Source organism: Lipophrys pholis (genome assembly GCF_963383615.2).
Source record: "Lipophrys pholis genome assembly, chromosome: 8".
In the NCBI taxonomy this organism is placed as follows: Eukaryota; Metazoa; Chordata; class Actinopteri; order Blenniiformes; family Blenniidae; genus Lipophrys; species Lipophrys pholis.
In genome coordinates this window covers 16,939,466-16,962,647 of record NC_137630.1, presented here as the reverse complement: position 1 = coordinate 16,962,647, position 23,182 = coordinate 16,939,466, and positions in this window count along the sequence as shown.

Here is a 23,182-nt window from a genome sequence, read left to right as displayed (position 1 = left end):
GGAATTAAACGCTTTTTAAAATGTGTGCTCTAAATGATCGCCTGTGGAGAAGTGTTTCTTCAAGATTAATAGCCACAAGATTACCCCAAGGTAACCATAAGCCATGAGTTTGTTCAACTTTTCTGTGTGTGTGTGTGTGTGTGTGTGTGTGTGTGTGTGTGTGTGTGTGTGTGTGTGTGTGTGTGTGTGTGTGTGTGTGTGTGTGTGTGTGTGTGTGTGTGTGTGTGTGTGTGTGTGTGTCCATTTTAAATATGCAGCAGTAATCTTTAAAATGACCTTTCTTTTGCTTTTTCTTTTGCTGATTTTCCTGCTGTGATGACACAATGTACATTAAACCCTGATGTCACTAGGCTATCAGCGAATACTTTTAATTTCAAGAGACCATTTTGACTAAACGTGACAATTTACCAGATTGCAAACTGACGAGGAACCTGAGATAAATGAAAGAAAGATAACCAGGGTCCCTCTGCCCTCTGACTTCACAACACAAGAGCTAAGGCGTTCCTTCATCATGCAAATCTTCTCTGACAAACCAGACAAGATCGACCAAGTTGTTTATCAAAAATACTTTATGTTTGTTGTTCTATTGAAAACTGATGTGAACAGACACAAGTCTGAATCTGAAGGTTTGATTTGTGATCAACTCAAACGGATCAAATGACTCCAGCTCAGTACCTTAAGCTCTTATCTGTGACTGAAGTTCTCTTGGAAAAATGATTAATTGTATGTTGTGAGAAATGTTGGAGCGATCCACGCAGACATGCTTTGGAAGTTTTTTTTTTTTTTTATTTATTTATTTATTTTTCATCCATTGATTTCCCCGAGTGCTGAAGAGATACTTTGAGCTTTCAAACCTGAGCGTGGGCCACCGGTAAGCAAATGAGAATAAGTAATCTGTCATTCAGATCCAAAAGAACACTTCCCTCGATATTAGACCGTCATTCATAGATTGAAGTGGAGCTTTTCAGATGTTTACTCTTCTCAGCGTTGGCATCCTCTAGTCTCATCATTAGGGAATCACAAACCGTGCTGTCTCGTCAGACACTCATGTGGGTGATGTGCTTTATGTGCTGCTGCGGCTGCATGTCAGTGCGTACGAGTGAAGACTGGAACAGCTTTCACTGCTCAGTGATGTCCAGACAGATGTTTATTCTCACTGTGGACAGAGCTGTGAATTTAAAAGCGACATTGATTAAGTAACTAATGTCTCCCTGTGGAGGGTGGCGTCCAATTAATGGCAGTAGAGAAAAACTCCATGATTTTTTCTTTTTTCAATACTGGAGGACTTCATCTCATATCTCACTTTCTTGTGATCGTGGCATTGCTTTGTGATTGTGACAGAGCAAGATGCAGACGGGTCAGAAGAAAGTACTTTTGACAGCTTGTCATTTTGGGTTTACGGGCGAATAACGAAATATTTGCGATCTCACGAATATGACATCTTTTATAACGCTACGAATAGCCATTTTCTCATCTCGACAGAAATACGACAAGTTGTGTTTCTTTCCTGCTTCCAGCGAAGCTCTTCCTCCCTTCGTCCAGCATATGTAATCTGATTTATTTATTTTTGACCTCTAATAATAATAATAATAATGATAATACATTTATTTGTATAGCACTTTTTTAAACATTGTTACAAAGTGCTTTTACATTAAAAACACAATACAATTACAATAATAAAATACAGAGCTCAGAAGGAAAAGAGCAAAAACAAAAAATAGAATTTCGGTTAAATAAAACGAAGCGATAAAAGTGAGTTTTAAGACCAGACTTAAAACAGGGTAATGAGTTTGCCTGTCTGAGCTCCTCTGGCAGGGCGTTCCAGAGCCGAGGAGCCTGTACATCCCCCTGTCTGTTAAAACTGTTAATACTTTCAAATTGACTTTGGTGAAAAATACAAAGTCAAATTCTTTACCCAAGTAAAATAAAAGAAAAAAAAAGAAAAACAAAACCTAAGAAATATACTTGATTTCACAAGAAAATGTTCATTTTTTGCATTATTGATGAATGCCCTTTTTTCCAGTGGTGGATACTTGGGGTCGTCACACACACACACACACACACACACACACACACACACACACACACACACACACACACACACACACACACACACACACACACACACACACACACACACACACACACACACACACACACACACGTAACACAAATTGATAACTTTTAAATTCATTGAATTCTGCAGTTTTAATTAGGATAATTGTTGCTTTCAGTTTTGATACTTGATAAATGTCCTCAAAGATGCAACACAAGGAACAAGCCAACATAAACAAATACTTTGTTACTTGCCACCTCTGAGAATTTGGAACACAATTGTTGTGCCCTCTTTTGTTATAGTCTCTCTTATTCCAACAGGCTTCAAATCACAAAAGAGTTAATTAACTTGTTCTCGTTTACATGAAACGATGAAACTGCTCAGTGTTTTTTGTGTGGCAGCTCGATCAGCTCATTCTCTACAAACTGAAAGGTCAAATTTGACATTATGCTCAAAAAGAATCCAATCCAGAAATGTAATATGCATCATACAATTTAACATCTGCCAACTATCACTCTGATGTCTGGGAGCAGAACTGTCCAATCCCCTCCGAGCAACATTTTTGAATGGGCGGCTGTGACTTAGTTGGTAGCAGACGGTTATCTCTCAATCAGAGGGTTCACAAATAAAAGTTGTGCTGGGCCAGGTAAGTAAACACCTTTCATGAGAGTAAGAGGAGTGTCTCTGGTAAAGGCCGAACCCATTAAAATCACAATCTGGCAGACACAAAATTCAACAGTCATGAAGGCAAAAAACACTAAACAAGTTGTCTCTGTTATTTTGTGCATCTGTCAGACATAAAGCTCAGCGCTTCTCTTTAGTGGATTAGTTTCCCCGTGTGTGTGTGTGTGTGTGTGTGTGTGTGTGTGTGTGTGTGTGTGTGTGTGTGTGTGTGTGTGTGTGTGTGTGTGTGTGTGTGTGTGTGTGCACATTATCACTTTTGCACTCATTTTATATGCTCAAACCTTCAGTAGATAAGGTCCTTTCTGTCATCAATTACCCTCAATTGCACAAAATAACATTTAAAGAGCCCAACTCATTCAGATTGAATTTTCTTTCTGAGGTGGATTTCAATCTGACGAAGCAGAAACAAATTAGTGTCCATGAGCCGCACAGTGGGGAAGTGGCTTGCGCTCTTTGGGAGCTTTTCTGTCTGTAGCTTCCATCTTCTCCCCATGAACGTGTGGGTTATCTCTGGGCGCTCACAGTCCCAAAACATGTATTTGTAGTTATTTAATTCGTATGCATTTTCCTTGAGGTTTTTGTGTGAGTGTGTGTCACTGAGCGCTGTGAGGCAAACTCTCCTCACTCTGCCGTGCGGTATAACTTATTATATTTTGTGCTGCGGAGGAACAGTTGATCATGTATATGCATGAAATTACCGACTTACTTAAGACGAGATCACTGCAATCCAATGGGGGTGAACACTGGGGGTGTCGGTACACTCCGAGCTCATCATGTCGAGGACCTGCTGCCGCCGTTCAGTACCGGCTGCGGTTCGATCTGTGGCACCGCGTGGAAACACGCTCTCAGAGCAGGAAGTTTTAGGCTTGTTTTCACATTTTAGTTTCACATAAAAACAGCCTGGAAATAAAGATTTAATGAGGGTATTTATTGTTAAATGTGCGTCATCTGTGCATGCCAGCCTTTATTGGTAATTTTGAGCACCACATGTGGAAGAACAGCAGGAATAACTTGCTTGAACACATGCTGGAGAATATGAGTTAAAAAGCTGTGATAAACTGAAATCAAACAGCTCCAGGGAAGTCTTAAAGGTCACAGCGCTGATTGGTTGATGCTATTTCTATTTGCAAATATATTCATCTCTAGAGTGCCTGAATTGGAGTTGGTAGATACTAGATTCATCCCTTTTCACAACTTGCATGCTCATTGTCCATCAAAAGCCACTAATGCACTTTTGATACGAGTCATTCTTGAGCTGCCATGTCAGTAAGTAATCCCCCCCCTCCTCTTTTTGTCTTACTCCACGATTTCACAAGAGACAGATGACGAGACCATAGCAATTCATCTCCGTCGCGGCATGCACATTACCATTAATGTGCAACTCTTTCCCCTTACGTTATGCAGCTCATCTCACTCACCGATGCATTCCAAAGAATAGTACAATATCCTGAAAGCTGAGCATGTCATTTGTTGTTATTATCATCAAAAATAGCTGAGTAGAAGGACATTGTGTGTGTGTGTGTGCGTGTGTGCGTGCGTGCGTGCGTGCGTGCGTGCGTGCGTGCGTGCGTGCGTGCGTGCGTGCGTGCGTGCGTGCGTGCATGTGTGTGTGTGTGTGAATGCTGCAGCCGCATCAGCCTAATTGTGTTACCAAAGGATTTGGAAATATAATTTCTCCATATGGAGCTATGAAGTGTATATGCTCAGGTGTAAAATATAATAACACAACATAGAATATTGATTCCGTCTGTGGGGACGGCCTCCTGCAACTGCTCTCCTCCCACTCCATCTCAGATGCCTGACTCTGAGCCCACACAGTACACAACCTCCAATCTAGTTTTATTTGAGGGATAGAGGCTAAACATTTCAATGTTTCTCCATCAAAATCAATTTGTAGTTGTTGTGTTTTTGCATGCTTTTCTATTGAAGCAGCTAATAGTGCAAAGCTGCCTCCCATGTAATATGTTGCGCTGTTCACATGCAGCCTTCACTTTGTGCAGACACAAATATAGACGGCAATCTACTGTCCGCCTGGAATTGACGGGCATATTCTTATTTAGCTCTTCCTTTTTTTTTTCTTCCTGTGATGTGATTTGCCAAAAACCTCCAGCCTCTCCTGAGCTCTCCGTCCCTCTGGATACTGACAGCTGCCTGAATTATAAAGGTAGCGACGTGCGTAATGAACCAACTGAAATCTCATCATATAGAGCGACTTTGAGTTAGCCCACGATGCACCCCTGACCCGAACCCCGGGTCTGTGCACCTCGACAAATGAGCTTGTCATTTACTATTCAGAAGTCAGAATGAGGCTGGCAAGCAGGCACGGCGGCACTGTGAGAAACCGCGCTGCATCGCAAACAGGGGGTTTGCAATCCTTAAGCTCGGCAAATCAGCAATTGTGTTCCAGACGTATTTGCATACAGTACTTTTGAATTCTTCCGCCGTGCACGCCGCGGAAGTGCACATTTCACAGCAGCCTTGTTTGACGCTCTTCAAATTGTTTTGAAGTCAGTTTAAGCAGAAGTGAGGTGCTTTCGTGCATATCTTCACTGGATTTCTGAGAAGCAAAACATGTTATTATTTAATGACCAACATTTTGATCTGGCTGATTTATAATTCACCAGCATTAAAGAGCAAATTTAGCAAGCGATGATGCGAGTCGCCGAGAAAAAGAAAACCTGGTAAAATTTGTGGTTTGATTGGAAATGCCACATTTGAAGGCAACAGGTAGCAGAAAAAATGCTAACGTGATCATGAATGAAATGTGGAGTTTAGGTTGTTCACGTTCAGTGTCAACAGGGAAAGTATTTTCTCTGTGTGGCAATGCAAACAACAATACAAGTATGTCCCGAAAATAGTCACATTTTAAATATCTTTTACTAAATCTATTATGAACAACACACATCTTACTTAGCCAAATCCCAAAGTAACTCCACTTTGATTATCTTAGTTTGTTAGTTTAGCTGAAGCTTTTCTTATTATTATCTTTTCCAGTTGTTTTATCCATTTACCGGTACCTGTTTCAGGATATCCATGCAAATGTCGTAATTTAATTTCACAAGGAAGACAAATGAGAATTGTTTTAAAGAACAATCCAACAGTTAGCACAACACTCTGGTGTCACCACTTTAAAGCCTGATTTGCTCGGAGACTGGAAATATCTGGCTGTTTCTGCTAAATGCTGTGCTGTTTTTGAGCAGTGAGATTATATCAAATTAGAAAAGCGGTGGGCCAAGCAGTCGGCCAAATACAGTGATGGATCATAAAACCCGAATATACTCAGTATTTGCAAATGTTAATTTCTAGATCGATGGACATCTATATTGAGCTTCTGGTTAAAAGCCTAAAATAATGTCTTTGATTATCAAACACTCAAGAATTTATTTTAAACCATAAAGCATGCTGTTAAATACAAGGGCTGTAAAAAAATAGTTTAACTACTTACCTATCCCGGTTTTCACATGTACAGTGTCCATTCTGCTGCTCTGTTTTTCCAGGGATTATCACCACAACGAGTCAGTTATCATACAGGCAGCTCGTTTTTACACCGGATGCTCTTCTTGACTCAAGTGAGAGTACAAACTTGCATGTAGAAATTTTCCCAAAAGACTGCCGCCTCAAAATGTATTACTTACTGAATGAATGCCTTTTTTGTCATCATACAAGCACAAAACACATGAGCCAAAAATAGATCAAATATAACAGTGCACAAGTGTGTGAATCAAGTGACGAACATAAGATATGTTCAATTATACAGTGAATAAGAAGCCTGTATCTACATATGAAACTTTGAATAGAATATAAATATAAAATATACCCCAGAAATATCCATTTGAAAAGCCCTCTAAATGCTCCAATAAATTGAAATGCCATAACTGGCACAGGTGGTATTGCACTTTTTTGGCTCAATATTTTACCATGAACAATCACTGAATTACAATTGTGGCTCAGAGGTTCAGAAATCCAACCGCTCACGTGTAAAAACTGTTCCTTAGTTTATTGGTCCTACGTCTCAAGGACCTGAACCTCCTGCCCGAGGGCAGCAGGTAGAGCAGCTGCTGATGGGAGGCAACCGTGGAGATTTTTCTGCCCCTGCTGAAACAGTGGGAGCTCGCAAGTGACCTCCGAGGTGTTGAGAGGGCAGCCGACGATCTTTTCAGCAGTTCCGGTCACTCTCTGCAGAGCCGTCCTGTCTGCAGCTTGAACAGGGAGCAAACCACACAGTAAGCTTGTAGAATTCAACGGTGGCACGGCAGGAGGACAGCAGTCATTTCTCCTCTCGGTGGTTTCGTCTCAGCACACACACAAAGAGGAGTCTCTGCTGGGCCTGTTTAACTCATGTTGATTGTGTGGTACCTGATTGACGGTCGGCGATGTGTGGTGTGGACCGTCTACTTTGTCCCGGTGATGTTGAGCTCTAAGTTGTTCCTGGTGCCACCACTTTGCCATGTCCTTGTATCTCGGCCCCGCAGGCTCAGATACCTCTCATGATTCAGATGTTCAGTTCAGCGGGTGGACACAGAGCACCTTTAGCATCTCAGTTCAGGTAATTGCATTTAAATGAACTGTATATAAGTTTTCGACAATCTCACACTTGCGCACTGGGAGGCAGGAGTTTCAAATGTTAGTAGTTTCCAAGAGCTTCACTGGCATTGTTTCTCACATCAGGTTCTTCTGCTTATTTTTTTTACTTTGAATGAAAAGAGGAGCGATCAAATGACTTTCTGCACCATCTTGTGGGAAGAAGATGATTTATTTGGGTTAATTTTAAATAAAAACATGACACACTGCTCCTTTTAAATTTTGCAAAACGGAAAGCAGAGGATCTCACTGAATCAAAGGCGAAAACTGTTGTTGGAGATTAGTGAATAGGGCCGTAGTGATTTCTGTGTCAGCCTTCAAAAACGCATCAACAGTGCAACATTTGATTTGATTCTCCCACATCCTCCTTGTGTTTACTGTCGGTGGAAGAAGAGATTCTGAATTCAGAAAAAATAAAAGTGTGAACTTTGAAATTCATCAACCAAAATGATAGGCTAAAGCTCAACGTATTTTCGTGCCTATAGAATCAATGGCCATGAGACAATCCAGTCTAATAGTATTTGTGTGGAGAAAAAAAAAGAAACAATCACACGTTTCTAATACTTTGTTGGCATATTATAATTTTGGACTTTGGACTGATCATGTCTCGTATTGTGTTTAATGTTGTTGAATTTTTTTCTCCCCAAATATAAATGTCTTTGCTGTAATGCTCTGATATATTTTAGGACCAAATCCAACCAACACATTATTCTCCACAGTCCTGAGTTGACGGAAGCTCAGCACTTGCTTCATTCTGTGTTGATTTTCTTGCGGTTTCCCTGGAGTGATTGAAGCAACGCACTTTCCAGCAGATCGTTCTTGTGCAAAGAGCATAATGCACACAAAACCCTGATTTAAGTGCTCCTGTTTGCACCGTTTGTTATTCATGGTTGCTAACTTCCAAAATACAGAGAAATGGAAAGTGCAGTCTATTTGCGTGCAACTTGGAATGTATGTATGTTTTCCCCATGCGTGCGTAGGTTTTCTCCAGGTCCTCCGTTTCCCTCCCAAAACATGCATGTGAGGTTAATTGGTGACCTTAAATTGCCTGTTGGTGTGAATGTGAGTGTGTGTGTAGTTGTCTGTCTCTGTGTTTGTCCTGTGATGGACTGGCGACCGGTCCAGGGTGTTTCCTGCACCTCGCCCACGGTAGGCTGGGATTGGCGAATCTGCACATGGGACTGGTAAATGGTAGATGGATGGAATTAGCACATTGTATGCCGGGCGTTACTAAATCGGGACTTTTCAAACTTGTGGTTAATCTTGAATTTCATCTTTCTTTGCAAACACAAGTGAGATCATCATTGTTCATCTGCAACAATCCAAGAACCAGAGGAGAAGCACCACCTGTGTGATGCTACCGTTATGAGTGATAAACTAAAGTGCAGAATAAAGCTCAGTAAAGCCAAGCAGGACCTCAAAACTCAGGTATAATCCTGCATGAGTTTAATCAAATACAAGTTATTAACATTCATTATGGATGTTTTGGATCAAGCTGACAGATCTTCCTGGCCTCCCAGAAACAAATCTATTTATCTAAAAACCCTGTTAGTCCTGTGAAGTGCATTATTTTCAAGGCAGCTGCCTGGCTTCTCAAGTGTTCTAAAGAGCCTCTTGCCATAGACAAATATTAAAGGTCAGGTGCTAATGCGGTATTTGTATTTCAATCCAGTAAGTAATTTGACAGGTGGATGCTACAAAAACAGTTGTGGCGGTGTTTCTTTATTCAAGCTGAAGCAAGAAATCAAAAGGTTCACATCGAACAAGAGGCCTGGCACCTTTTCTAACAATGAAGGCTGCAGGGCTGGCTGCCACCGGCTGAATCACAGAGAAAAATGCTGGAAATGTTTTCTATCTTTATTAGAGCAGGTCATTTCTCGCCTGAATATGCTGAAAATGAGCAGTGAGGCAAAGGAAGGGGTGAGTGACATGTGACTGCAGGGCAGTGTAGGGGCTCACGGGAATGAAAGACAGACTTCCGCACCCCAGTAACAGCCTCAGATATTTCTGTTTTTCTACTTGAATTTCCTTTTCATTCGGCTTCAACAAAAGCTTAACAGTATTATCTTCGCAAAGGTGTACTGTAAGAATGTTGTCTTGGTTTGTAGACATAGCTCAACAAATACACAGACTTTCCTTTGGTTTTGTTTTGCTGTTTCTCACCATGATTAAATCTGATACAATAAGGTGCCTTGTTTTTTTTTTTTCTCATTTAGATGATCCCATATTTGAACAAGCATTTGCGGAATGTGCAGCAGTGGCATTTGCATACTATCAAGCAACAGTGTGTAGCAGAGATGGGCAATATACACAGAAAAGCTCTTCAGTACGAAAGTAATTTATTAAAAGCAGGAGACACAGTTCCATGGTTTTAATAAGTCACTGATAGCGATGCATCGGTCAGGTCCTGATCGTTTGTTGCCTGTTTTGTGAGGTGAAGGCGATCATATTTGTCACACCTCTGGTTTTGTGTCTGCACTTGTAGTTCTTTCCCGTGTCTCCTGTCTTCTGCCTTGTGACTCGGCCCTCTTGACCTCCTCTGTGTTATATTCAGCTTCCTTGATCCTTAAATGTTGTAAGCTGTGAGATGTTAGCCTGTTCTCTCCCTGGTGTGTAAATATTCCGTCCACCGTCTTGTCAGTGCCAGTTTGTCTGTCCTCTCGACTACTGTGACAAAGTGCACCAGTATTTCTGGTCTTAATTTCTTGGGTTAGTTTGTTGTTTTTAGAGGTCCCCTGTTTTTGACTGCATCTTTGTATTGCCCTCACCAAGCGCAACCCACATACCACAGTCGCATTCCCCACATAACTTCGGAGGAAATGAAAAGACAGGCAAGCAGGTTTTCAAACAGTCGAAGATTTCTTAGCAAATAAATGATCCACCAAACTTAAATGACCTTATTTTGTTGTGTTGTTTTGGTTCCCTGTCACATACACAATGCTGCTTTTTGTGTCTTTTGCCCCCTCAAGTGGCAAAAACAAACAAACAAATGAGTCAGAAAATGCAAAGATGAAGATTCGACTCATGAGTCATATAACTCTCATCTTCATCTTTTGCTACCTACAGCATGTAGCTGTCTTATCTGCAAAGCTGTTTACTTATTCAAGAGCCAAGTGATGCCTCCAGTCATCCAGAGAAGATTATGAGGAATTAACAAGTTTTTTTTTAAAACACACCAATGGGATTGTCTTTTTTGGATTCAGCCTCTACCCCTGAAGATGTAACTTTGAAAGAAAAGCACTTTGTAAGCATATGAACTCATTTCAAGGCTAATGTCCCCCCGCCACCCCCCTTTTGCAGACATGTGGAGGAAAAAAAAAAGACGTAACATTTTTATTTCCCTACATATGAGTCTTTCAGCTAAGCCCCTTATTGTTGCTGCACATTATGCAGCACTTGTTTAAAATGCATGTGAAGTGAAAAGAATAGATGTGAAAGGAAATAAGGCATCGGGTGCATCTTGTGTCTGCATGCATTGTGTCCTTGGGTGAAAGTGAATATTAAACCAAACATACAGCGGCTCTCTCTTTGGAGATTATAATCACAGCTACATTTCATTTACAGTGCTTACCTCCAGAATTTGTTTATTGAGCTTGAAGCTTTTGTTGTGTTGGTAAAAAAAAAGAAAAAGTTTATTTTAGCAGCTGCTTTTATTAAACATTGTGCTGAATTTCCATATGATAATAATTCAGTCATGGAGCTGTGAACTTGGAAATGTACCACTTAAGTTAGTACCACTTTGGAATTGGACAAGTTCACATGATAATGGGACAAATTAAATAAGGCTCAGAAAGTCTGACGACTTCATGTCTTGAGGTGCAGCTGTTTTAAACTACTTTCACTTTATTTTCTGTATAGAGTTTTTACAGAACGCGTCCTTAAGAAAAACTGTAACTCATGTCAATGCAACAATGTTGAGAGATGTCAAATCTTTGAAGGACACTGCCTTGTATGTCTTCAGAAAGGTGGTTCATGGGCAGGGTAAGTCGATTAAAATGAGGCGTTGCAAAGTGGTACACTGATCATCTGGCAACAGTTGAGCCTGTCCAATTATTATTATTGATTGGTCATTTATTCTATTGATTTGACTGAGTTGAATGCCAATATGGATCACGTTTAGTTTCTGGGGTGTAAGGTGTGAGAATGTGAACTAGTTAGAAACTGAAGCACAGATAGGGAGACCATGCACGCTCCAAAGAAGGAGAAAAAAAGAATCCCTGCAGATTCAAACCAGGTACCATCTCGCTATGAGAACAGAACGCTAACCACCACACCACCGTGTGTTCAAGCGGCGCCAGTTTGATCAATGTGCTTCACAGAGGAAACAGGAACGAACCAGACTGCTTGTGTTCCACCAGAATGTTGTACGGTGAATATTTTAGTGGTTATTTAAACGGGAGCGTTTCTCCATACTGCAGAGCCATCTGACACTATATGCGCTCAATGCTGAGTCGTTGTGTCAAAGCAATCCCTTTTTGAGACTGCAACATTGAAATTTACTTGAAGTACCTGTTTCCTGTCGCCTGCATAAATCTCTCTAGATTGACTAGTGTTGGAAAATGGACAGGTTGTCCACATTTAATGTATTGGGTCCACTCAGTGTTTTCAGTTTAGTAAGGGGTGTCCTATGATGATAAATGTGAAGATGGTGATTGTTGTCTTGATATTGAAGAGGCACACTGTCCATCTCTCCGAGATGTTACTTATCTTAACCTGTTGGGTCGTTTTGTTAAGGTGATTGATGGTTTCCTTGAGTAACATTGTTTTTGGCAGTGAACACATACTTTGCAGCATTACTTTCAGACTTTTTTAAAAGTCAACAGTGGGTCTCAACTTTCGCTCCACATAAATCATCATTGCGTCTCATTTCTAGTTTCTACCACAGACTTATCAGCTCGTCACAGCTGTCATTTAGAGATGTTATCAGTTCTCAGTTGTGCAAGCCCGCGCCAACACGAAGTTCTGCAAGGTGATTGAAACCTGTGTCTACTTAACTCGAGTACGCCGAACAGGAACACATGTACGTGCATAATTTACAGCGACATATGTCGAGGCTTAAAAACTATATAATGAAATAGTCTCTGGGCTTACAAGGTGATTTAAATATTTATTTGGCATGGGAATGAAAGTGCTGCACTGCTTTTGAGCGTGCTGGCTAAAGACTTAGCTCAGCTTTAGCAGAAGTAAAATGAAAGCAAGTACTTCAGTTTCAACGTGGATGTGCTTGAATTCAGTGTTTGAACTTGTGATGCATCATACCGCTGCATTTCCTTCCAATCTGATCCTGAGAAAAACCACAGATGGTCTCGTCGATAGTCTTTACAAAAGCCTAATGTGTAACAGTAACCCTATGTGGTTGCAAAAAACCCTTAAAGGCATGTTCTTTTAAATTATATGTATTACAAACTTTGATTGTTCTTTCTTTTTCTCAGCTCCAAAAAAATGACTATTGTAAATGAATGGCTGTTATGAATAAATGTTATCAGATATCAAAATCTGCATACATCTCAGCCTCTTACACGTTTATTCAAAACTCGTTACTGCAGGTTACTTATTGATAATCTATTATGAAAATCCTTAAAAAAAAAAAACATTCATACATGGTATCAGAAATGTTAATACTTTGGTTTCATTTTGCACAATTCCAGTTTGAAGCAGACTGTGCGTCTCTAACACTCACACCACATACGCTTTCTCACAGTGTTTTTATTTTATTTTTTTACTTGAATCCCAGACTTCCCACTGTTTTACAATAACTATTCTGAGCCACACGCAATGGAAGAAAGTACTCAACGCCTGTAATTCAAAATAGCTGGCAAGCATTCATATATGCGTTTTGCACAACACATTATTTTGTAGTTTCAATTTGTACTCACAATACATACAGCTCTGAAAGCTCTGTCTTTTGACAGACTATTAAAGAATTGTCCTCCTTCTTGCCATGATTTCTTTGGGGGGCAAAATGGTAGGCTCTCTCCAAAACCACAACGTTCAATACTTTCAAGAATTATCGTTACCGGGGCTGCACTATATGAGTTAAATATGCAACAATGTCTGTGAGAATTGCGATATGACTTGTGATAAATAAACACGAAAGCATATGATTTGCACCCCAGAGTAACAGTGCTCTTTCTCTTCTTGGACCCAATTTTAACCCGACACATCTGTGGTTCCTCCAAGCATCATTCCAAAAGCGCATTTTTTTTTTGGGGGGGGGGGGATTTTTCATCAGTTTGTATCCTTTACACTTCTTTAATGTTGCCTGTCAGTGTTTTGTTGAAATGATAAAAAGAAATGACATGCAGAGCAAGAATGAATGCATGATGGAGGGAAATAAATACATTATGGTTGTTGAGTTAATCATTTCTGATGAGTATGTTAAGAATGTTGATATTGCGATGGCAATGATGACTTAGTGATATTTTGTTTAGGCCGAATTGTTACTCCTGTGCAGAGGTTAGTAGTATTATTTAAAGAATGGACTGAAGTGAAAGTAATATTACTTTAGCATATTATTTCTCGGGTATAAATAAGCAGTAAGCATTGAAACCGACTCAATAATGAGTAATTTCTGAATAACCTTGGTAAGATCAATAAACTAGGATGTGCAAATTCAAATAGTAATTTGCCTTCATGAAATGGGAAATAAAGGCATCTGAAAAAAATACCTCATTAATACAAGTTAAGCCACAAGAATCTGGTAATTTACATTAGTTCACATTGTGAAAAACAGTGTTGAACTGTCTTGTCTTGAAATATGTAACTGGAGTTGGCTGCCTCTTGTCGCCAAGCAACCAAGTACATAGAAAACACATTAAGCCTTTTTTATTACATTATTAATTATAATGTTTAAATAGTTTTAAGATATACTATCATCAGAGGATATTTTGTAAGTAGAATTCCACAAAATAAGAAATACAAATGTAGGCACATTTATGAAATTTGGACTAAATAAAGAGCAGTGGCTATCATTACGTTATTCTCTAAGGTTCAGAGCGACTATGAGCAAACCAAACCTGTAGGGGGCAGTGTAACAAGAAGCATGAAACCATGATAGCCAATCAGAATCCTGGAAAATACACAATCACAAATTGTGACGTAAATCTCAGCCTACCCACATTTACATAGATGCAAACGGAGACATAGTATTTCTAAATCTTAACTGTGGCCGGAGTTTTTAGGAAACGTCATTTGTGGTGATTCGTAGCTGCGTTGATGTTTCAATGCAAGGCCCAAACACCGAGAAGTATCGCAGTTTTTAAATACCCGGGTATGTGTGAGCATGGCCTGATAGAAGGTTGAGCCATAGCATTATGACCAGATACAATTGGTGTAAACAACAGTCATTATCTCATCATTGTGACGCCTGTTGGTGGTTTGGATATATTCAGCTGCGGGTGAATATTTTTTATATTTAAAGTTTGTTTAAAAAAAAAAAATTAAAAAAAAGCATAAGCAAGACTTGACAAACTGAGTTTCTGCAGCTCTTCTGAGAGTGTTTCCAGTCTGCAGTGGTCAGAAGTTTTCCATAGAAGCAAACGCGTGTTAATTGGTGACATGTTCAGGGTCGGGCCAAATCTCTCCGATGCACATAGAGAATGAAATCTGTCATTCACTGAGCGACTGGAGCTCCAACTACAGCAGAAGGTATTTCTGGTTCTGACAGAGAGCTGTCAGGATGCTACACAGTGCACGGCAGCTTGTAACAAGCGAGGATCAAAAATGGGTCATACATAATATTATATTGACATATCCCATGTCTGGCTGGAGAAGTTATGTAACGTCTAAATCTGATATTTTACTAACTTGCAACCGCACATAAATGCTTTTACCTGAATTCATGACATCCCCCCTGGCCTGCATAAATGTGACTCCATCGCTTGGCTGAACACTAGAAATGAAATATCTGTAGACGTCAGCATGACTTGATCTAGAGCAGTAATATTGTAGCCTTTAAATAAAATTTTATTCTGAAATTTCAATTTGTTTTCGTACATTTTCACATTTTGAAAACGTTGTTAGCTGGAGAAAACCTGAAATTTTTAAAGAAATAAAAGTGATATCAAACTAAAGTAATCTTCATCAATGCTAGATGGTGAAATGCTTAAAAAGCAACGTCCTTCAATCAGCACCTCCAACATGCATGTATGTTGGAGGCCATTGGATAGAATTAACCCTTCAGTGGGCCGGTATGGCTTCATGGGTTGTATGTTTGAGGTTTTCAGTGCTTATGTTTACAAATCTTGGTATGTCTTCATTGTTGCTGACAGGGGAACAGTTTATTAAATGGTCTCATTGATAGTACATGAAAATACTTTGCGACTGAACGATGATGTTGCGGTTAGCACTCTGGTTCATAATGTCAGGTTTGTGTCCGGGCGTGGGGGCCTCTCTCTCTGAACTATACTGCTGCTGGTAAGAATGTAAGCATGTGACTGTGTGTCTGTGTTGTCCTGTGATGGACTACTGGCCTGTCTACAGATTGGCTGATGTGCCCTAGTTGGATTAAATCAGTGGAGAAGATGGCTGGATGGATGTATTTGTGAGTGTTTCGCTGTGTTTTGTGCTAATATGCAATCTGCACCTACAGTAGGTCATATAATAGGTGAATGTTTGTAAATCCATATTTTTGTTGGGAAAAAGTGACACTGTTGGCAGCGTTGAAACAGGCTTTTGCTTTGAAAAGCATGTTTGGCTCCACCTGGATTAATGCCAAGTTATAATTCAGTTCAGGGGTTACGCGTCCCAGTGGATGCAATCAAAGTGAACGGTGCTCTGAATATCTCAAAGCGAGAGCTGGAAACAATCTGCCTCAAGCGAAACACTGTTTAGAGACAATATATCGAATCACACCTCAATATTGTCCCCTGAAATGCCGGCAGAAAGGTTAGAATAAAGTTTTTTGAAATTCAGCGCAGCACACCTGCCACCATGGCTGGGAGGACGGCGGGAGCTCAGCTCGTTTTCCCGCAGCAGAGTTTTGTCCCACAGCTACACGATCGTAAAGTCACAGAGTGTGAAGTTTTGAGGATGACCTTCTGTTTACCGCCTAATGAAATTCATGTAGAATCAAAGAGATATGCGGTTTACTTAAAATGACTTTCCAGCGGGATGTTTCTTATCTCATAAACAGTCAATCCAGCAGCCCGAACACACCCGGAAACAAATCAAGCTGCAGTGGCTGATAATCTCCCGGTAAATGATTTTGGCATCAGATTCATTAACAGGAGGCGTTATTGCTTTTTATACACACATAACACGAACATCAGATCCAACATGTTTATCCCCGATTTAATTTCAAACAAACACATGTCAGATAATAAAAAAAATAAATTAAAAAAAAGCCTTTTAGAAGTCTCTGTTCCACCATTATTAGCACAGTTTAACACTTACACACTAACCACCGACACTGATAGGGGGTCTTTTTTTTTTTCATTTGAAAACGTTTGGTATTCAGTGCGGTGCCGCACCGCAGTACATCCTCCAACAAATAAGTGAGACTGATGATCTGATGCATGCCAGATTAGTGATGCAGAGCTTTCAAATAAATACAGATTGCTTTTTTTTTTTCTGGAGTGTTTGATATAATTTAATAGACAATAAGTAATACCTGTTTTGTTCATCCACAGGGGTCTGTGAGCTTTATGACCAAGTGAGCCATTTTCAAAATTTTCAACCAAATAGAATTCCATTCTGTCTACTCATATAGTCATGTAAAAAAGAAAATAATTGTTTTCCTGTATGTCTATCAAATGTCATTACTACAATTTGAAACAGCTGATATTTTACCCCATCCTTCAATATTTTTAGGTTTTCTACCCAATTTCTTTGCACTTTTGCCTTTTCCTGATTTCTGTTGCCATTTTTTAAGCATTTTGGGGGATTTTAGCCATTTAAAGGCTTTTTTATGTTCGGCCTTAGATGCGCATGTGGCTACACAAGATGTCCTCGTTCTCCGCGTTCATTTCCTCTGTGTTTCTGTCTGTTTACTGAAACCTCATGCTTACAGAGCAACAGAGCAATACCAAGCGCCACGAGAAGCCACGGGGACTTTTTTGTAGAGCTCTTTCAGACAAACAAAAGAAACAGCGGCTTTTCAAATTTTCATACAGAAAATAAGAATCGAGCTTGAATAAATGCAAAAAAACCTCATAAACGTGACTTGCACAACTGATTTTAAAATGACTTCCCAACATCTGTTGCCACCGCCTTGTAACATTACCTTATCACAATACTTTATAATACTTTAGTTCCAGCGTGGGTTATAACCGCCACCATCAGGTTGAGTCTGAACTTGATTTTATGACTTTGAGATGGTTTTATTTTGAGCATTTGTGGAAAAATAAAGGGCCAAATCAAACCTACTACGTTAATAATTTGGATGGAAATTGGAACTAAAATGCTTATCTGTCATAAATTACAGCATACAACTGTCAATAATAAACAAAGAATAAGAAAAACTAATGATTTCAGGCTCATTTCTAAGGCCTCGAACTATCAGTTTCCACTGAGGCTGAGTTTGAATATTCAATTATTTCAAAAAGATTTAAAGCATTTCCCTGAGCCCAGCCTCTACTGATCACCAGTTGATGTGAGAGGAGTGATAATTTAAAGAGACAACATTGGCTTTTCCTATTAATAAAACAATAAAATGAAGAATGAATTTCAATTTTCATAGAGTGCAGACATTCTGATGAAGAACATTAAAGGGGGAAAACAACACAGAAAGCACTTAATTATGTTGATTTGCGGGGATAAATGATAAAAGGAAATACAATTTAACAACATGTGAAAATGTATTTTAAATGCCTGCAAAAGTAGTTTTTTGACTCTCCGGTTTATTTTACAGATGTTTTAGCCGCACAGACTTGTTCCTCCACTCAATTATGGCAGGTTGCATTTAATATTCGTTGTTTTACTCCAATGAGGAAGGAGAACAACATTGTAAGACATTAAAATGTCAGTTTCCCTCATGTAGTAGTATTGGACTAAATTGTGTGTTTGTGCAAACACAATGCATTTCACTTTGTTTCGGTTCTGCCACTGATTTATAAACAATAATGTGTGAAGAGGAGTATTTTAAGTAGTTAATTTTAGTTGTTTTTTTTGTGAGATAGACCATAATCATGAGAAAAATCAACTGTAAACTTTATCGCCTATGTGTTGGTTTGCATTTGTTCAACATGTCGTGATCGGCCGTAGCGCTGAGCCCGCTCCACAACAAAATGTGGAGTTGGACGGGTTGGTAAAGGAAGTTCCGACCTATTGGGGGCATTACATCAAAGAAATCTGACTTTGAAAAAAAAAAATAGAAAAACTAAAAGAACACAGCCCAGGCGATTATCAGTTACCAAGATTATCAAGTCAAAATCTGATACAGAAGATATTTCACATATTTTTTTGTCTGCATACAAAAGTCGTGGCGTTCCACAGACTTTGGTCTCAAGCCAAGGAACTTCTCAGCCCTCAAGTTGTCACCTTTCTGAAGGTGAAATTGAAAATAAATCACTTTTTACATCCATTTTGGAAAATCGCCATTTTATTTATATCATAACTTTCAAATACATGAACTGACCACTACATTAAAATATACAAATATTACATGAATTTAAAAAATAATGATCAAGTTAGAACTTCTGAACCTATAGATTTACCTTCACATCATTCAAATACAAAACGAGGTAATAAAATAATCAACTACTACGGCTATGAGCACTTCAGCGGCACAGTCATTACGTCTCCAGTGTGAGCAAACACATTCATAATCCAGACACTGAATTAAAGATCATTATAGCTCAGCAAATTAAATACCCACAGCATGATGAACAAAATGCAGGGAGATTTAACCGATGCTACCTGTATTTGGAGAAAAAAAAAGTGAATATATTTGCAGTCTTGTTTCCGTATTTTCCTGCAGGTATATAATATTCCGGTAAAGTGACATAAACTGCTAATACTCAGGAGGCCAATTGAGTTAAACTCCTCTTTCATATTTAGTTTTAACAGATAGCTGAAAAATCGCTTCCCTTCAGGGTTCCCTTCCAGATTATAAACTGTGACAGGGATCACAAGAGCGACTGATCTGTCACCGACACAAATACGCAAACAACTAACACGTGGAAACTAATTTGTCAAATGAAAGTGAAACACCCGAAACACTTCAGAGGGGCTGATGATGAGGATGTGCATTATCATTGCAAGATGAAAAAAAAAAAAGAAAAGAAGATGTTAATGAGTTGCAGTCAGGTTGAGTTTTTTTTCTTTGCAGATTCACTTTGCACCAGCAGCGCACAACTGCAACGAGGACGGCAACCCCACTTCAGACATGCAGGAGAGAGCAATTATCTCTTGTAAGCTTGGTCTGAGCTCAAGCGCAACAATTAGGGAGGTTATTAATTCATGGGATATCCCAGGCTGCCCGGAGGAAGCTGTTTATGCTTGCCAGCTGTGACAGGGATCTGTTTATTATCAGTATGTTGGCCAATTGAGGCTCTCAGAAGGCCATTAAACTTTATTAAGCTCCTTAAACCGTGTGTCAGGCATTATACATGCACAGGTAGTAATGACGTTCATGTCTTGTTGCGTTTTAATGACAGACGCCTTTTTAAAGGAGCGCAATGCTACTTGAAGTCAAGAGTTCGAAGGCGGACGTCAATCAGTTTTTATTTATATATTTTTTTTAATTTGGTAGATCACTATAAAGGCAGCAGGAGACATGGTCAGTTCAGAGCTTTACAAATGCACAATTTAGTTTTTTATTGACACTTTTTTTTCTCCACGTTTTTTTCTTTTTCGTGGTAGTTTGAAATAGGCTGTTTAAAGTATATTCTTAAAAATACCCTGGAGCGGATTTATTTTTATTTTTTGTTTTATAGAAGGAGGTGTTCCAAACCCAAATAGAAATTAGGTTTAAAATATGTTGAAGGTTATCGAATTTTTTGAACTGAAACAAAATATGATAAAAAAGAAGGAAATAAAAACTAGAAGAAAAGTTTCTTTTTGACACATACAAAGCTAATTGAAACCAGGCTGTGATATTCTGGGTAAAGGGATATACATTCCATTTGGTCAACTTATCCCCCATCTTTCTCAATCATTGCCACCACGGGGCGGGATACAAAAGATTTCTCTCAGCACAGCAATTAAAGCAACTTCACCAGCAGACTGGACAAAATACATCAAATGTCTTAAAATCTGAGGAAAGCAAACTCATCACTTCTTACACATTAAGAGTGAAATATTTAACTTCGTATCACTTTTGGTAATTGTTTCTGGTAGTTTTATTGCCTGTAAGACTGTTGTGAAGCCAAAATCTGACCCTAATTTAATAAGATGGATTTGGATTTGATTAAACAGACTCATTTGACTCAGTTACTCTACTACTACTAAATAAACTTAGGCCCAATTTACATGGCAACGTTTCAAGTGAAAACGCATCATTTTTGCAATTTTGTTTTAGAAAAATTTTGCATTTACAAGGCAATGTTTTGAAAACCATGTCTGTATACAAGGAAACAGCAGACCCAATAAAAATGGTGCCTTCCAGACCATAACTTGGTGATGTTGTTTGTTTTTGTAATAAAATCACACAGAAACCCAGAAAGCAATACGCTATAAATATTGACAATGGTGAATACACGGACATTCGTATGGACAGACAGCCAAGTTGGATTGTTATTCCTATTCCGGGTGACTCTCGACTATAAAACCACCAAGTCCCTGGAGGATTTGGACTCGGGGTCAGGACTCTCTGGAGGCCGAAATTGTTGTTATTGTCTATCTACTGCGCAGAAGAACTATTTACTACAGCCGTGGGGTGCATGCACAATAGCAGCGTTTCAAAATAGTTGTTTACCCCCGTTTCCATGGAGATGGAGCATTTTCAAAAGGTTTTGTTTTCTCCTCTTTACACGGCGACGGAGTTGGACCATTTCGAAAGGTTTCACCTTTGGAGCCGTTTTCAAAACGAACGTTTTGCACTTTCACCAGAAAACGTCGTCGTGTAAACGGCCTAACTCTCCTCTTGTTTCAGGTGACGCCGGCCCCTTAATTGATGTCAGGTGTGCTTCGTTAGTCTGCCCTCTTCCTGGTGTATAAAGGTTTGGTCTGCAGACTTGTCTGTGCCACTTTGTCTCTCAGGCTGTGTACGATCGGGCCATTGTTTTGCTTTGTGTTTAGCTAGTCTACGTGTCTTTCTAACACCCTGGGGAAAAAAAGAAATATGTTGCAAGTCAGCCATGTGACCATTTAAGCACAAATGATCTATTTGAGGCATTTCAGTCAGGAATTAGAGCTCATAGTAGCAGAAACAGCACTGGTCAAAGTCAGAAATGACCTTCTCATGGCCTCAGACAAAGGACTCAAGTCTGTTCTTGTCCTGTTCTCAGTGCTGCCATTGATCAGAACATATTAATACAGATGCTGTGATGTATCAGTGAGATTAAAGACACAGATCTAAAGTGGTTTCAATCATATTTACCAGACAGATTCCACTTTGTTCATGTTTAACGATGACTCTTCAGCTCAGACTGAAGTTAAACATGGCGTTCCACAGGGTTTTGTGTTGGGACCAATACTTTTCACATTATACATGCTTCCTATGGGGAATATTCTCAGAAAATGTTGCACTAACTTCTATTGTTATGCAAGTGACACACATCTGTTTATCTATGAAACCAGATGATACTGATCAACTTGTCTTAAAGACTTAAAAGCCTGAGTGAGCTCCAATTCTGTGCTTTCAAAGTCTTATAAAACAGAAGTTATTTGGTCCAAAGTTGTGAACCATTGAAATAGCTTGATAATGCTGATGTTTTTTTTGTTTTTTTTCCATCTTAGCCACTCTCTCAGTCCTCTATCCACTGTATCACTTAATGCTTTCTTAACACTTAGTATGATCGTGCTGAAGCACTGACAAATGAAATGGAATGTAAAAGTGCCTTGTTTTTCTCAAATCTGTTCAAAGTTATTCTGTTGCCTCCTCTCTGTCTGCAAATTCTGATTTGTTTGGTCACTCGGAGGTTTCAAAAACATTCCAAACGCAGCACTGGCATGTAGCGCACAGAGGAATTAAATAGTGGACTTTTTATACATCCAGCAGAGAAATACTTACAAGAATCTTATTGAGAAGAAATGGAGTGACTTTTATATGTAATTGTAAATTATGAAAATTAGTCTATTAGTCTTTCATGGTAAAACGTAATCACTTTAAGACTAGAGTCCCACGAACACTTACTGTGCTACAGCCCAGGATTGTTTTTCTCTACAAATGTAGCTGTGAAACAATAATGGGTGACTATAAATGTTTACAATTGTGGTTCAATGACCTCTATAATACAGCACAAACTAAATTTTATTGTCTGCCATGCAACTAAATGTTTGGAAATATAATGAAGTCTAATCTGAATGGGTGGGTACATGTAGAAATCCAGCATTCCTGTTTAAGGGGTCATGTTGCATCTCTTTGAGGTTGTTTTTTGTCTGTTGATAGATGTTTTATATCTCATTGTGTTCTCTCTTTTTTTATATTCTATGTGCTTTTTCTCCACTCTCTTTGTAGTGCTTTTGTATGCCTTTACAATCAATTTGCATCTCTTTGTTGTCTGCCTTTATGGTCATTTTTTATTCCCTTTGTGGTTGTTTTTCATCTCTTTTTGCAATTCCGTGCTTGAGTTGTACTTCCATTTTAGTTGTAGGTGTTTCTTGTCCCTTCATTATGAATTAGAGCTGCCTGCATGTGTTTGGAGCGTCTTCCTGTCTCACTCGTATCAGTGTTTCCCCGTCATGATCCAGGGGGACCCCTGCCATGCAGGTTTTGGATGTTTTGAAGCTCCAGCACACCTCGTTCAAATGATCAACCTC